General features: G+C 39.6%; 1 protein-coding gene across 1 annotated transcript in view; it reads right to left on the minus strand.

The window, feature by feature from the left end:
- The window catches only part of LOC133557167 (procollagen galactosyltransferase 2-like), a 35382-nt gene extending 29368 nt beyond the window's left edge, over positions 1–6014 (minus strand). Inside the window, exon 1 of the mRNA XM_061907418.1 lies at positions 5955–6014. The gene's annotated coding sequence lies outside the window, so the exon portion shown is untranslated. The remainder of the gene's footprint in view (positions 1–5954) is intronic.
- Positions 6015–17402: the final 11388 nt, after the last annotated feature.

Raw genomic sequence — 17402 nt, forward strand, 5'->3', positions numbered from 1 at the left:
ACTAATAATAATGAATATATTATTACAGTGAGTAATGTACTACTACTTCTACTACTACTAATATTACTATTATTACAGCAAGTAGTGTACTACTACTACTACTAATATTACTATTATTACAGTGACTAGTGTAATACTAATATTATTATTATTACAGTAAGTGGTGTACTACTACTATTAATGTTATAGTAAGTAGGGTACTAATAATAATAATATTATTACGGTAAGTAGTGTACTACTACTAATAGTAATAATATTACTATTATTACAGTAAGTAGTGTACTACTACTACTAACATTACTATTATTACAGTAAGTAGTGTACTACTACTACTACCACTACTAATATTACTATTATTACAGTAAGTAGTATACTTCTACTACTACCACAACTATTAAAACAGTAAGTAGTGTACTAATACAACTAATATTACTACTATTACAGTAGTGTACTACTACTACTACTATTATTACAGTAAGTTGTGTACTAGTACTACAACTACTACTAATATTACTAGTATTACAGTAAGTAATGTACTACTACAACTACTATTACTACAGTAAGTAGTGTACTACTACTGTTACTATTATTACAGTAAGTAGTGTACTACTACTACTACTAATATTACTATTATTACAGTGTGTAGTGTACTACTACTAATATTACTGTTATTACAGTAAGTAGTGTACTAGTACTACAACTACTACTAATATCACTAGTATTACAGTGAGTAATGTACTACTACAACTACTATTACTACAGTAAGTAGTGTACTACTACTATTAATATTATTACAGTAAGTAGTGTACTACTACTACTACTACTACTACTACTACTACTAATATTACTACAGTAAGTAGTGTACTACTACTACTAATATTACTATTAATACAGTAAGTAGTGTACTACTACTACTACTATTATTACAGTAAGTAGTGTACTACTACTACTAATATTACTATTAATACAGTAAGTAGTGTACTACTACTACTATTATTACAGTAAGTAGTGTACTACTACTACTACTATTATTACAGTAAGTAGTGTACTAGTACTACAACTACTACTAATATTACTAGTATTACAGTAAGTAATGTACTACTACAACTATTACTACAGTAAGTAGTGTACTACTGCTATTACTATTATGACCGTAAGTAGTGTACTACTACTACTAATATTACTATTAATACAGTAAGTAGTGTACTACTACTACTACTATTATTACAGTAAGTAGTGTACTAGTACTACAACCACTACTAATATTACTAGTATTACAGTGAGTAATGTACTACTACAACTACTATTACTACAGTAAGTAGTGTACTACTACTATTACTATTATTACAGTAAGTAGTGTACTACTACTAATAATAATATTACTATTATTACAGTAAGTAGTGTACTACTACTAATAATAATATTACTACAGTAAGTAGTGTACTACTACTACTACTAATATTACTATTATTACAGTAAGTAGTGTACTACTACTGCTAATAATACTACAGTAAGTAGTGTACTACTACTGCTAATAATACTACAGTAAGTAGTGTACTACTACTACTAACATTACTATTAATACAGTAAGTAGTGTACTAGTACTACAACTACTACTAATATTACTAGTATTACAGTGAGTAATGTACTACTACAACTACTATTACTACAGTAAGTAGTGTACTACTACTATTACTATTATTACAGTAAGTAGTGTACTAATAATAATAATAATATTACTACAGTAAGTAGTGTACTACTACTACTACTAATATTACTATTATTACAGTAAGTAGTGTACTACTACTACTACTAATATTACTACTATTACAGTAAGTAGTGTATTACTACTAATATTACTATTATTACAGTAAGTAGTGTACTAATACTAAAACTACTACTAATATTACTAGTATTACAGTGAGTAATGTACTACTACAACTACTATTACTACATGGATCCGCTTTGGACTGGACTCTCGCGACTGTGTTGGATCCGTTGTGGATTGAACTTTCACAGTATCATGTTAGACCCGCTCCACATCCATTGCTTTCCTCCTCCCCAAGGTTCTCATAGTCATTATTGTCACCGACGTCCCACTGGGTCATTATTGTCACCGACGTCCCACTGGGTGTGAGTTTTCCTTGCCCTTATGTGGGCCTACCGAGGATGTCGTAGTGGTTTGTGCAGCCCTTTGAGACACTAGTGATTTAGGGCTATATAAGTAAACATTGATTGATTGATTGATACAGTAAGTAGTGTACTTCTACTATTACTATTATTACAGTAAGTAGTGTACTACTACTAATAATAATATTACTACAGTAAGTAGTGTACTACTACCACTAATAATATTACAGTAAGTAGTGTACTACTACTACTAATATTACTATTATTACAGTAAGTAGTGTACTACTACTAATATTACTATTATTACAGTAAGTAGTGTACTACTACTAATATTACTATTATTACAGTAAGTAGTGTACTAGTACTACAACTACTACTAATATTACTAGTATTACAGTGAGTAATGTACTACTACAACTACTAATATTACTATTATTACAGTAAGTAGTGGACTACTACTAATATTACTATTATTACAGTAAGTAGTGTACTAGTACTACAACTACTACTAATATTACTAGTATTACAGTGAGTAATGTACTACTACAACTACTATTACTACAGTAAGTAGTGTACTACTACTATTATTACAGTAAGTAGTGTACTACTACTACTTCTAATATTACTACAGTGAGTAGTGTACTACTACTACTAATATTACTATTAATACAGTAAGTAGTGTACTACTACTACTACTACTATTACAGTAAGTATTGTACTAGTACTACAACTACTACTAATATTACTAGTATTACATTAAGTAATGTACTACTACAACTACTATTACTACAGTAAGTAGTGTACTACTACTATTACTATTATTACAGTAAGTAGTGTACTAATACTACTAATATTACTATTAATACAGTAAGTAGTGTACTACTACTACTACTACTATTACAGTAAGTATTGTACTAGTACTACAACTACTACTAATATTACATTAAGTAATGTACTACTACAACTACTATTACTACAGTAAGTAGTGTACTACTACTATTACTATTATGACCTTAAGTAGTGTACTAATACTACTAATATTACAGTAGTGTACTACTACTACTACTACTACTATTATTACAGTAAGCAATGTACTAGTACTACAACTACTACTACTAGTATTACACTAAGTAATGTACTACTACAACTACTAATAGTATTACTATTATTACAATAAGTAGTGTACTACTACTAATAATAATATTACAGTATGCAGTGTACTACTACTACTACTACTACTATTACAGTAAGTAGTGTACTACTAGTACAACTACTACTATTAATAATAATATTATTCTGTTACAGGCCTCGCACTGAGTAGTTTGTTCCCAGTGTTAGTAATGTTGTGTCCTGTTTTATTGGAATAAAAGAAGACAGGAAGTACTTGATTGCGTTCTCATCACAGGATGTGGCCTGACTCTTTTATTAAACATTTCTTGATTTCTTTACTCTCATTTACATTTCTATTGTGCTTTTAATCACATCCAAATGGTTTTGACAATGTAATTTCAATTCCACATTTGTTCATTCACATCGTTAAACAATTACATCTTTACTTTTGAAATGATAAAACAAATCCACAAAAACATGGAGGATGGATCGTTTCATATCCCAACACTTTTGTTGTGAAATAAGCATCACTGTTGCTTTAATAAACCTCTTCATTGGACATCTTTGCACTGGATTCTGACATTGCCTCCTTTTAATATTGTTGCTTTCTTGAACACTCTTTTCTATATTGTCAATGTCATTATAAATCAATTACATAACACATTTTCTTACCTGACTATATCTATTAAACTTCAGTTTATCTTCAACAAGTCCACTGACGTCAGAGTTTATCTTCAACAAGTCCACCGACATCAGAGTTTATCTTCAACAAGTCCACTGACGTCAGAGTTTATCTTCAACAAGTCCACTGACGTCAGAGTTTATCTTCAACAAGTCCACCGACATCAGAGTTTATCTTCAACAAGTCCACTGACGTCAGAGTTTATCTTCAACAAGTCCACCGACGTCAGAGTTTATCTTCAACAAGTCCACTGACGTCAGAGTTTATCTTCAACAAGTCCACCGACGTCAGAGTTTATCTTCAACAAGTCCACTGACGTCAGAGTTTATCTTCAACAAGTCCACTGAGGTCAGAGTTTATCTTCAACAAGTCCACCGACGTCAGAGTTTATCTTCAACAAGTCCACTGACGTCAGAGTTTATCTTCAACAAGTCCACTGACGTCAGAGTTTATCTTCAACAAGTCCACTGAGGTCAGAGTTTATCTTCAACAAGTCCACCGACGTCAGAGTTTATCTTCAACAAGTCCACTGACGTCAGAGTTTATCTTCAACAAGTCCACCGACATCAGAGTTTATCTTCAACAAGTCCACTGAGGTCAGAGTTTATCTTCAACAAGTCCACCGACGTCAGAGTTTATCTTCAACAAGTCCACTGACGTCAGAGTTTATCTTCAACAAGTCCACTGAGGTCAGAGTTTATCTTCAACAAGTCCACCGACGTCAGAGTTTATCTTCAACAAGTCCACTGACGTCAGAGTTTATCTTCAACAAGTCCACTGACGTCAGAGTTTATCTTCAACAAGTCCACTGAGGTCAGAGTTTATCTTCAACAAGTCCACCGACGTCAGAGTTTATCTTCAACAAGTCCACTGACGTCAGAGTTTATCTTCAACAAGTCCACTGACGTCAGAGTTTATCTTCAACAAGTCCACTGAGGTCAGAGTTTATCTTCAACAAGTCCACCGACGTCAGAGTTTATCTTCAACAAGTCCACTGACGTCAGAGTTTATCTTCAACAAGTCCACTGACGTCAGAGTTTATCTTCAACAAGTCCACCGACGTCAGAGTTTATCTTCAACAAGTCCACCGACGTCAGAGTTTATCTTCAACAAGTCCACTGAGGTCAGAGTTTATCTTCAACAAGTCCACCGACATCAGAGTTTATCTTCAACAAGTCCACTGACGTCAGAGTTTATCTTCAACAAGTCCACCGACATCAGAGTTTATCTTCAACAAGTCCACCGACGTCAGAGTTTATCTTCAACAAGTCCACTGAGGTCAGAGTTTATCTTCAACAAGTCCACCGACATCAGAGTTTATCTTCAACAAGTCCACTGACGTCAGAGTTTATCTTCAACAAGTCCACCGACGTCAGAGTTTATCTTCAACAAGTCCACTGACGTCAGAGTTTATCTTCAACAAGTCCACTGAGGTCAGAGTTTATCTTCAACAAGTCCACCGACGTCAGAGTTTATCTTCAACAAGTCCACTGACGTCAGAGTTTATCTTCAACAAGTCCACTGACGTCAGAGTTTATCTTCAACAAGTCCACTGACGTCAGAGTTTATCTTCAACAAGTCCACTGAGGTCAGAGTTTATCTTCAACAAGTCCACCGACGTCAGAGTTTATCTTCAACAAGTCCACCGACGTCAGAGTTTATCTTCAACAAGTCCACCGACGTCAGAGTTTATCTTCAACAAGTCCACTGAGGTCAGAGTTTATCTTCAACAAGTCCACCGACGTCAGAGTTTATCTTCAACAAGTCCACTGACGTCAGAGTTTATCTTCAACAAGTCCACTGACGTCAGAGTTTATCTTCAACAAGTCCACTGACGTCAGAGTTTATTTTCAACAAGTCCACTGACGTCATCATTCCCGCCCTCACACACAAAGGCAGAAGTCGCCTATTGAATGTTACAGATGTCGTCACAAATACACACTTTTAAAAAACATACTTGGATAGTTCTATATTGAGAAACGCTTATAATTGCTTGGAGACAAATGTGTTAATATTATCAAACTTTACCGACCTGTTTGTTCGGAATAAAAAGAAGACAGGAAGTGCTTGATTGCATTGTCATCGCAGGGCGTGGCCTGACTGAGACACGGAAGCAAAGCACTAATGAGCACCTCCCATTTCCCTCCTTTCCTGTACGAGTGCTCCCTCTGCTGGCGTGGCGGAATAACATGTCCGTGGCATTCAGCTTGGAACCTAACACTAACTGTGACTTTAGATATGAAAATACCTTGAACTAAATTAGGATACTCTATGTACACATTAATTTTACAAAACAATTGTGACTAATTATAAGTGTCACAATTACAGTAAGAAGTGTACTACTACTACTACTAAAACTACTACTTACTAATATCACTAATATTACACTACTAATATTACTAACATTACATAACTAAAATTCAATCAATCAATGTTTACTTATATAGCCCTAAATCACAAGTGTCTCAAAGGGCTGCACAAACCACTACCACATCCTCGGAAGAACCCACATAAGGGCAAGGAGAACTCACATCCAGTGGGACGTCGGTGACGATGATGACTATGAGAACCTTGGAGAGGACCACATATGTGGGCAACCCCCCCCCCCGCCCCCCCTCTAGGGGACCGAAAGCAATGGATGTCGAGCGGGTCTAACATGATAATGTGAAAGTTCAATCCATAGTGGATCCAACACAGACGCGAGAGTTCAGTTCAAAGCGGATCCAAGAAATCAGCGAGAGTCCCGTCCAGAGGAAACCATCCCAAGCGGAGTCGGATCAGCATCGTAGAGATGTCCCCAAGCAGTCCATCCTGGGTCCCGACGAGCGGTCCATCCTGGGTCCCGACTCTGGACAGCCAGTACTTCATCCATGGCCATCGGACCGGACCCCCTCCACAAGGGAGGGGGGGGACAGAGTAGAAAAAGAAAAGAAGCGGCAGATCAACTGGTCTAAAACGGTGGTCTATTTAAAGGCTAGAGTATACAAATGAGTTTTAAGGTGAGACTTAAATGCTCCTACTGAGGTAGCATCTCGAACTGTTACCGGTAGGACATTCCAGAGTACTGGAGCCTGAACGGAAAACGCTCTATAGCCCGCAGACTTTTTTTGGGCTTTAGGAATCACTAATAAGCCGGAGTCCTTTGAAGGCAGATTTCTTGCCGGGACATATGGTACAATACAATCGGCAAGATAGGATGGAGCTAGACCGTGTAGTATTTTATACCTAAGTAGTAAAACCTTAAAGTCACATCTTAAGTGCACAGGAAGCCAGTGCAGGTGAGCCAGTATAGGTATATATGTATGTATATATATGTATATAAATGTATATACAGTATAGGTATATATGTATGTATATAAAGGTATATACAGTATAGGTATAAATGTATGTATATATGTATATATACATATATATATGTGTATATATATATATATATATATATATATATATATATATATATATATATATATATATATATATATATATATATATATATATATATATATATATATATATATAGGGACGGCGTGGCGCAGTGGGAGAGTGGCCGTGCGCAACCCGAGGGTCACTGGTTCAAATCCCACCTAGAACCAACCTCGTCATGTCCGTTGTGTCCTGAGCAAGACACTTCACCCTTGCTCCTGATGGGTGCTGGTTGGCGCCTTGCATGGCAGCTCCCTCCATCAGTGTGTGAATGTGGAAGTAGTGTCAAAGCGCTTTGACTACCTTGAAGGTAGAAAAGCGCTATACAAGTACAACCCATTTATTTATTATATACAGTATAGGTATATATATATGTATATAAAGGTATATACAGTACAGGCGTAATATGATCAAACTTTCTTGTTCTTGTCAAAAGTCTAGCAGCCGCATTTTGTACCAACTGTAATCTTTTAATGCTAGACATGGGGAGACCCCAAAATAATACGTTACAGTAATCGAGACGAGACGTAACAAACGCATGGATAATGATCTCAGCGTCTTTAGTGGACAAAATGGAGCGAATTTTAGCGATGTTACGGAGATGAAAGAAGGCCGTTTTAGTAACGCTTTTAATGTGTGCCTCAAAGGAGAGAGTTGGGTGGAAGATAATACCCAGATTCTTTACCGTGTCGCCTTGATTAATTGTTTGGTTGTCAAATGTTAGAGTTGTATTATTAAATAGAGTTCGGTGTCTAGCAGGACCGATAATCAGCATTTCCGTTTTTTTGGGCGTTGAGTTGCAAAAAGTTAGCGGACGGTACAATTTTATTTTTGGTAGACTTCAACTTTTTTTCATTTTTAAACATTTTATTTTATTCTTGTAAAATCTAAAAAAAAAAAAATGATAACGATGAAATAAAATAAAGAATTTATCTGACAATATTAAAATGTAATTCCCGTACCTTTGTGGTTAATTTATGTCATAAAAAGAATACCTAATTTTCATAAAAGATTACGAAAAATATGTCCTTTATTTGACAATTACTTTATCTTTGAATACGACCAATATTTTCCAGAGAAAATGAGGTTTTATTTCTAAAATATTGCACTATGACCTCTTGATTCCCCTCACTGTATGATTGATTATAAATGTTTTAGATATCATATTAAAAAATTGCTTCAAAATTGACATTTTACTGTACCATATTTATGTTTTGTTATCATTTCTCGGCTACGAAAATACAACTCATTTCCTGGTTATATGTTGACATTTTTCTTGAGAATATTATTCATTAATTCTTTTCTTAGTAAAATATGATTACTCCAAACATATTTAGTTGTGCAACCTTTGGATTATTTTCACAATATTCTGACTTCATTTCCGTAAAGAGATACTTTTTGCTCTTATATTTTTTTGCAATTTATCATTATTTTATTTACCTCCTAAAAATCGGATTTAATTCCTGTAAAATAAACAAAAAATGATAATTCTTGTAAAATAAAAGAAAAAATATGATCATAATAATAAAACATTTTTTTATCCAATCTAAACATGAAATATATTTATTAAGTAATATTAAGACTTTATTTTCTTACTTGTATGGTTTATTTCTGTCATAAAAAGAACACTCTGCGTTGATGAAAACGTCTCATTTTTTGGGCCGGTGATATAACTTCTTTTTTACTTTCAATAGAGAAAAGGAGGTTTTATTGCCAGAATATTCCACTTTTATTTTGGATTGTGCTGACTTTATGATTGATCATTTGTGGGCTGCGTTGGCGGGCCCCCCAATGACAATGGCTATTATCAAAAGGGCCATTTGTGTGGACAGGTCAGGGGTGAAGGGTCAACAGCGGGCTTTTCATGGCTGACAGGAGGGGGGTGACTTTCCCAGCGTTGTGTGGGAGCGCTGCAGCGAGGTCAAGGGTGGACGTGGCGTTTGTGTGCCACAGAAAGGAAGGAAATAAATGTTTTGTTGTTCACCTCACTTCTTCTGCATCTCACATTCCACCAGCAGCTTCTCAAATATACTCTTAAAGGACGTCTTCAATCACTTCAAAGTAGCCCACAAAACTCACATTTTCCCGTCTGCTGCGTGAAATAAGTTCTTTTTTTTGTCCAACTAAATATCATCTAAAATATACTTTTAAAGAACATCCTAAGTGACTTGTTAGGTGACAGAAGTCAAACAATCCAAAGCCAAATGCACTTGGATGAGTTTGTTGTCATGCTGCCGCTAGGTGACGTCTTACGCAAATACGGTATTAGCTTTCACTGTTATGCTGATGACACCCAACTCTACATGCCCCTAAAGCTGACCAACACGCCGGACTGTAGTCAGTTGGAAGCGTGTCTTAATGAAATTAAACAATGGATGTCCGCTAACTTTTTGCAACTTAATGCCAAAAAAACGGAAATGCTGATTATCGGTCCTGCTAGACACCGACCTCTATTTAATAATACAACTTTAACATTTGACAACCAAATAATAAAACAAGGTGACTCTGTAAAAAATCTGGGTATTATCTTCGACCCAACTCTCTCCTTTGAGTCACACATTAAAAGCGTTACTAAAACGGCCTTCTTTCATCTCCGTAATATCGCTAAAATTCGCTCCATTTTGTCCACTAAAGACGCCGAGATCATTATCCATGCGTTTGTTACGTCTCGTCTCGATTACTGTAACGTATTATTTTCGGGTCTCCCAATGTCTAGCATTAAAAGATTACAGTTGGTACAAAATGCGGCTGCTAGACTTTTGACAAGAACAAGAAAGTTTGATCATATTACGCCTGTACTGGCTCACCTGCACTGGCTTCCTGTGCACTTAAGATGTGACTTTAAGGTTTTATTACTTACGTATAAAATACTACACGGTCTAGCTCCAGCCTATCTTGCCGATTGTATTGTACCGTATGTCCCGGCAAGAAATCTGCGTTCAAAAGACTCCGGCTTATTAGTGATTCCTAGAGCTCAAAAAAAAGTCTGCGGGCTATAGAGCGTTTTCCGTTCGGGCTCCAGTACTCTGGAATGCCCTCCCGGTAACAGTTCGAGATGCTACCTCAGTAGAAGCATTTAAGTCTTATCTTAAAACTCATTTGTATACTCTAGCCTTTAAATAGACCTCCTTTTTAGACCAGTTGATCTGCCGCTTCTTTTCTTTCTCCTATGTCCCCCCCTCCCTTGTGGAGGGGGTCCGGTCCGATGACCATGGATGAAGTACTGACTGTCCAGAGTCGAGACCCAGGATGGACCGCTCGTCGGGACCCAGGATGGACCGCTCGCCTGTATCGGTTGGGGACATCTCTACGCTGCTGATCCGCTTGAGATGGTTTCCTGTGGACGGGACTCTCACTGCTGTCTTGGAGCCACTATGGATTGAACTTTCACAGTATCATGTTAGACCCGCTCGACATCCATTGCTTTCGGTCCCCTAGAGGGGGGGGGTTGCCCACATCTGAGGTCCTCTCCAAGGTTTCTCATAGTCAGCATTGTCGCTGGCGTCCCACTGAATGTGAATTCTCCCTGCCCACTGGGTGTGAGTTTTCCTTGCCCTTTTGTGGGTTCTTCCGAGGATGTTGTAGTCGTAATGATTTGTGCAGTCCTTTGAGACATTTGTGATTTGGGGCTATATAAATAAACATTGATTGATTGATTGATTAATGTTTCAGAAAATGCTGAAGATTTTGGGACAAATTGATGACACAACTCAAATATTCCAAAGCAGAATTCAGTTTGTAGGGTTAAATATTTGCATCCTTTTCCCAATCTGATGCATTTATCAGTTGAAATTTCTCTAAAAGCCTCTAAAATATTCAGTTAAAAGCATCTTTTGGGCCATATCAATGACACACCTGAAATATCCCCCATTAAATATCTACAATCTTTTCATATTCTGACATATTTACCATCTTACATTTCACCAAAAGCCTCTAAAATGTTCTGTTAAAGAGCAACTTGTTTATTGTAAAGGTCTTCATACATACAGTTGGTGTAAATATCAAAGACAAAACATAAACATCCCAAAACAAAATCTCGTCTGCAAAGTTTTAAATAAGTACAATATTTTCATATTCTGAAAATATATTTATATTTCACCAAAAGCCTGTAAAATATACGGTTAAAGAGCAGCTTGTTATGACATAATAATTAGATTAGATAGTACTTTATTTGAATAATGATGTACAGCAAATATTCCAAAGCAGAATTCAGTTTGCAGGGTTAAATATTGACATCATTTTCCCATTCTGATACATTCATCAGTTGAAATGTCACCAAAAGCCTCTGAAATGTTCTGTTAAAGAGCAGCTTTTGGGCCAAATCAATGACAAAACTTAAAAATCCCAAAACAAAATTTAATACCTACAATATTTTCATATTCTGACGTATTTACAACTTTATATTTCACCCAAAACCTCTAAAATATACTGTTAAAGAGCACTTGCTAAGACAAAATAATGATGTAAAGCAAATATTACAAACCAAAATCCCATCTTCAGGATTAAATATTTACATCATTTTATATTTTGATATTTTTGATCATCTTTTATTTCACTAAAAGCCTGTAAAATAGACTTTTACAGAGCAAGTTCCGCAGGTTCCCTTTTACATTTGAACATCGCTATCTTGGCTGGGTGGTCTGGGTTCACCTCAAGTGGTCTGGGTTCACCTCAAGTGGTCTGGGTTCACCTCAAGTGGTCTGGGTTCACCTCAAGTGGTCTGGGTTCACCTCAAGTGGTCTGGGTTGACTTCAAGTGGTCTGGGTTCACCTCAAGTGGTCTGGGTTCACCTCAAGTGGTCTGGGTTCACCTCAAGTGGTCTGGGTTCACCTCAAGTGGTCTGGGTTCACCTCAAGTAGTCTGGGTTCACCTCAAGTGGTCTGGGTTGACTTCAAGTGGTCTGGGTTCACCTCAAGTGGTCTGGGTTCACCTCAAGTGGTCTGGGTTGACTTCAAGTGGTCTGTGTTGACTTCAAGTGGTCTGGGTTGACTTCAAGTGGTCTGGGTTGACTTCAAATGGTCTGGGTTGACTTCAAGTGGTCTGGGTTGACTTCAAGTGGTCTGGGTTCACCTCAAGTGGTCTGGGTTCACCTCAAGTGGTCTGGGTTGACTTCAAGTGGTCTGGGTTCACCTCAAGTGGTCTGGGTTCACCTCAAGTGGTCTGGGTTCACCTCAAGTGGTCTGGGTTCACCTCAAGTGGTCTGGGTTCACCTCAAGTAGTCTGGGTTCACCTCAAGTGGTCTGGGTTGACTTCAAGTGGTCTGGGTTCACCTCAAGTGGTCTGGGTTCACCTCAAGTGGTCTGGGTTCACCTCAAGTGGTCTAGGTTCACCTCAAGTGGTCTGGGTTCACCTCAAGTGGTCTGGGTTGACTTCAAGTGGTCTGGGTTCACCTCAAGTGGTCTGGGTTCACCTCAAGTGGTCTGGGTTCACCTCAAGTGGTCTGGGTTCACCTCAAGTGGTCTGGGTTCACCTCAAGTAGTCTGGGTTCACCTCAAGTGGTCTGGGTTGACTTCAAGTGGTCTGGGTTCACCTCAAGTGGTCTGGGTTCACCTCAAGTGGTCTGGGTTGACTTCAAGTGGTCTGGGTTCACCTCAAGTGGTCTGGGTTCACCTCAAGTGGTCTGGGTTCACCTCAAGTGGTCTGGGTTGACTTCAAGTGGTCTGGGTTGACTTCAAATGGTCTGGGTTCACCTCAAGTGGTCTGGGTTGACTTCAAGTGGTCTGGGTTCACCTCAAGTGGTCTGGGTTCACCTCAAGTGGTCTGGGTTCACCTCAAGTGGTCTGGGTTCACCTCAAGTGGTCTGGGTTCACCTCAAGTGGTCTGGGTTGACTTCAAGTGGTCTGGGTTCACCTCAAGTGGTCTGGGTTCACCTCAAGTGGTCTGGGTTGACTTCAAGTGGTCTGTGTTGACTTCAAGTGGTCTGGGTTGACTTCAAGTGGTCTGGGTTGACTTCAAATGGTCTGGGTTGACTTCAAGTGGTCTGGGTTGACTTCAAGTGGTCTGGGTTCACCTCAAGTGGTCTGGGTTCACCTCAAGTGGTCTGGGTTGACTTCAAGTGGTCTGGGTTGACTTCAAGTGGTCTGGGTTGACTTCAAGTGGTCTGGGTTCACCTCAAGTGGTCTGGGTTGACTTCAAGTGGTCTGGGTTGACTTCAAGTGGTCTGGGTTGACTTCACGTGGTCTGGGTTGACTTCAAATGGTCTGGGTTGACTTCAAGTGGTCTGGGTTGACTTCAAGTGGTCTGGGTTCACCTCAAGTGGTTTGGGTTGACTTCAAGCGGTCTGGGTTGACTTCAAGCGGTCTGGGTTGACTTCACGTGGTCTGGGTTGACCTCAAGTGGTCTGGGTTGACTTCAAGCGGTCTGGGTTGACTTCACGTGGTCTGGGTTGACCTCAAGTGGTCTGGGTTCACCTCAAACGGTCTGGGTTGACTTCAAGCGGTCTGGGTTGACTTCACGTGGTCTGGGTTGACCTCAAGTGGTCTGGGTTGACTTCAAGTGGTCTGGGTTGACTTCAAGTGGTCTGTGTTGACTTCAAGTGGTTTGGGTTCACCTCAAGTGGTCTGGGTTCACCTCAAGTGGTCTGGGTTGACTTCAAGTGGTCTGGGTTGACTTCAAGTGGTCTGGGTTGACTTCAAGTGGTCTGGGTTCACCTCAAGTGGTCTGGGTTCACCTCAAGTGGTTTGGGTTGACTTCAAGCGGTCTGGGTTGACTTCAAGCGGTCTGGGTTGACTTCACGTGGTCTGGGTTGACCTCAAGTGGTCTGGGTTGACTTCAAGCGGTCTGGGTTGACTTCAAGCGGTCTGGGTTGACTTCAAGTGGTCTGGGTTGACCTCAAGTGGTCTGGGTTGACTTCAAGCGGTCTGGGTTGACTTCACGTGGTCTGGGTTGACCTCAAGTGGTCTGAGTTGACTTGTGTGCGCTACGCTAGCAGAGCAAAGGCAGCAGAATTCCTTTGGCGATTGTGAAGTTAGCCTTAAAGGGCCAGTCCACCTAAATGTCAGCTTTCTTTGTCTGCACAACCATAACAATTGATAAAGATTGAAGATGATTAGTGTACTTATTTTATGACCATGACTGGTCGATTACTTAGATCAAGTGCTTTTTTTCATCACAAACATTTCAAAAAAATGTCAAAAAGAATTGCCTGCTGTGTGTTGTTGTCGTCTTGCCAGATTGTGTCTTTTGTGGGAATACAGAATTTGCATTTCCGCTGCAGGACAACTTGCATTGAGAGGAGAGGAGCTACACTTCCATCTTTGGATAGCAGTTTCACACATTAATAACACAAAATGTGTCACCATCACCACAAAGCTTTTCATGTATACATTTACAATATTTATACATTTCTTTAACACACCAACATAAGAGGGACTAATGTTTTATGATATTTACCATATTATTATTATCATTGTCATACATGTCATTGTATTATTGTATTGTACATCAGAATAACAATATTCTTTATTATTTTGTTAAATCAATTCAATCAACAACTGATGTTTTGTAGTACGTTGGTGACTTGTCAGATTTTGTAGGAATACAGTATTTGTATTCCTGCTGTAGGAGCACTTGCATTGAGAGGAGAGGAGCTACACTGGCATGTTTACATTGCAGTTTCACACATTAACAACACAAAATGTGGATTGTTCGATCATCCTTTGATTGTCAAAGATGTTTGGTATTGTAATCTGTAATATTTCTACCTAAATACATATTTTGCACATTACATCTTATACAAGTTCACGGTGTTTGTATCTCTGGACGACAATGTATTAACCTTCTCTATTTATTCATTCCATGTAATATTCAGCCCGCTAAACATTCTATCATTTTATAAAAGAATGGATACTTTGCTTCAATCTGCCAAAAAATGTCCAGTATATTCCTCAGCAAACAATAGAAGTATCACAGACTGCATGACAACATTGTGAGCATGATGGGCATAAAAGACATGTTTGATGTTATTAATGCTCACAACTGTAATGAAGACATGTTTGATGTCATTAATGCTCACAACTGTAATGAAGACATGTTTGATGTCATTAATGCTCACAACTGTAATGAAGACATGTTTGATGTTATTAATGCTCACAACTGTAATGAAGACATGTTTGATGTCATTAATGCTCACAACTGTAATGAAGACATGTTTGATGTTATTAATGCTCACAACTGTAATGAAGACATGTTTGATGTCATTAATGCTCACAACACGTACGTGAAGCTCCTCCTCCTCCTCTTCCTCCTCCTCCTCCTCCTCCTCCTCCTCCTCTTCCTCCTCCTCCTCCTCTCTACAATGTCAGAGCCATGGAAGAGGAAATAGTGGGGAGAAGCCCTTGTCATAGTTTTGGATCTGACATTTCCATAATGTACCTTTTCTTTCTGCCTTTCTGCTGGCTATTTATAGTTCCTGCGCAGCATTTTGTTTTCCCACGCTACGGGACGGAGCGAGGGTCAAAAAGGAATCATGCGCGTTAAAAAGATGGCGGTGAAAGCAGTTTACAGTATTCACTTGGTTACAAACGTGGTTACTGTACTTACTGGTGTTTGACGTCTTTCTTTTAAGTTCATCTTTTGTGTGTTCTAGAGAGATCCGTCACATTCTCCCAAGCTTCTGAGAAACCTTCATTGCCGCGTAATAATCAATAGTGTTTCCATGGAGACGTCTTTTGGCCGGCAGGTTCAATATCTGTCACTCACAGGAGGAACCCAGCACTCAAACCTTCTGACTCAACACTTCTTGTCCACCATCATCACACCTCGTGGAGGACCTCCACCACCATCACCACCAATGGAGGACCTCCACCACCATCACCACCAATGGAGGACCTCCACCACCATCACCACCAATGGAGGACCTCCACCACCATCACCACCAATGGAGGACCTCCACCACCATCACCACCAATGGAGGACCTCCACCACCATCACCACCAATGGAGGACCTCCACCACCATCACCACCAATGGAGGACCTCCACCACCACCACCATCATCACCACCATCACCACCAATGGAGGACCACATCACCATCATCACCATTATCACACCAGGTGGAGGACCACCAACATCTTCACCACCAATGGAGGACCTCCACCACCATCACCACCAATGGAGGACCTCCACCACCATCATCACCACCATCACCACCAATGGAGGACCTCCACCACCATCATCACCACCATCACCACCAATGGAGGACCACATCACCATCATCACCATTATCACACCAGGTGGAGGACCACCAACATCTTCACCACCAACGGAGGACCTCCACCACCATCACCACCAATGGAGGACCTCCACCACCATCACCACCAATGGAGGACCTCCACCACCATCACCACCACCACCACCATCACCACCAATGGAGGACCACATCACCATCATCACCATTATCACACCAGGTGGAGGACCACCAACATCTTCACCACCATCACCATCACCACCAATGGAGAACCACCATCACCATCACCATCACCATCATCACCAATGGAGGACCAACATCACCATCACCACCAATGGCGAACCACCATCACCATCACCATCACCATCACCACCAATGGAGGACCACCATCATCATCACCATCACCATCATCACCAATGGATGACCACCATCACCTTCACCACCATCACCATCACCACCAAAGGAGAACCACCATCACCATCACAATCATCACCAATGGAGGACCACCATCACCTTCACCACCATCACCATCACCACCAAAGGAGAACCACCATCACCATCACCATCATCACCAATGGAGGACCACCATCACCTTCACCACCATCACCATCACCACCAATGGAGGACCACCATCATCATCACCATCACCACCAATGGAGGACCACCATCACCTTCACCACCATCACCAATGGAGAACTACCATCACCTTCACCACCATCACCATCACCACCAAAGGAGAACCACCATCACCATCACCATCATCACCAATGGAGGACCACCATCACCTTCACCACCATCACCATCACCACAAATGGAGAACCACCATCACCATCACCATCATCACCAATGGAGGACCACCATCACCTTCACC

This window comes from Nerophis ophidion, linkage group LG08 (assembly GCF_033978795.1).
Source record: "Nerophis ophidion isolate RoL-2023_Sa linkage group LG08, RoL_Noph_v1.0, whole genome shotgun sequence".
Lineage (NCBI taxonomy): Eukaryota > Metazoa > Chordata > Actinopteri > Syngnathiformes > Syngnathidae > Nerophis > Nerophis ophidion.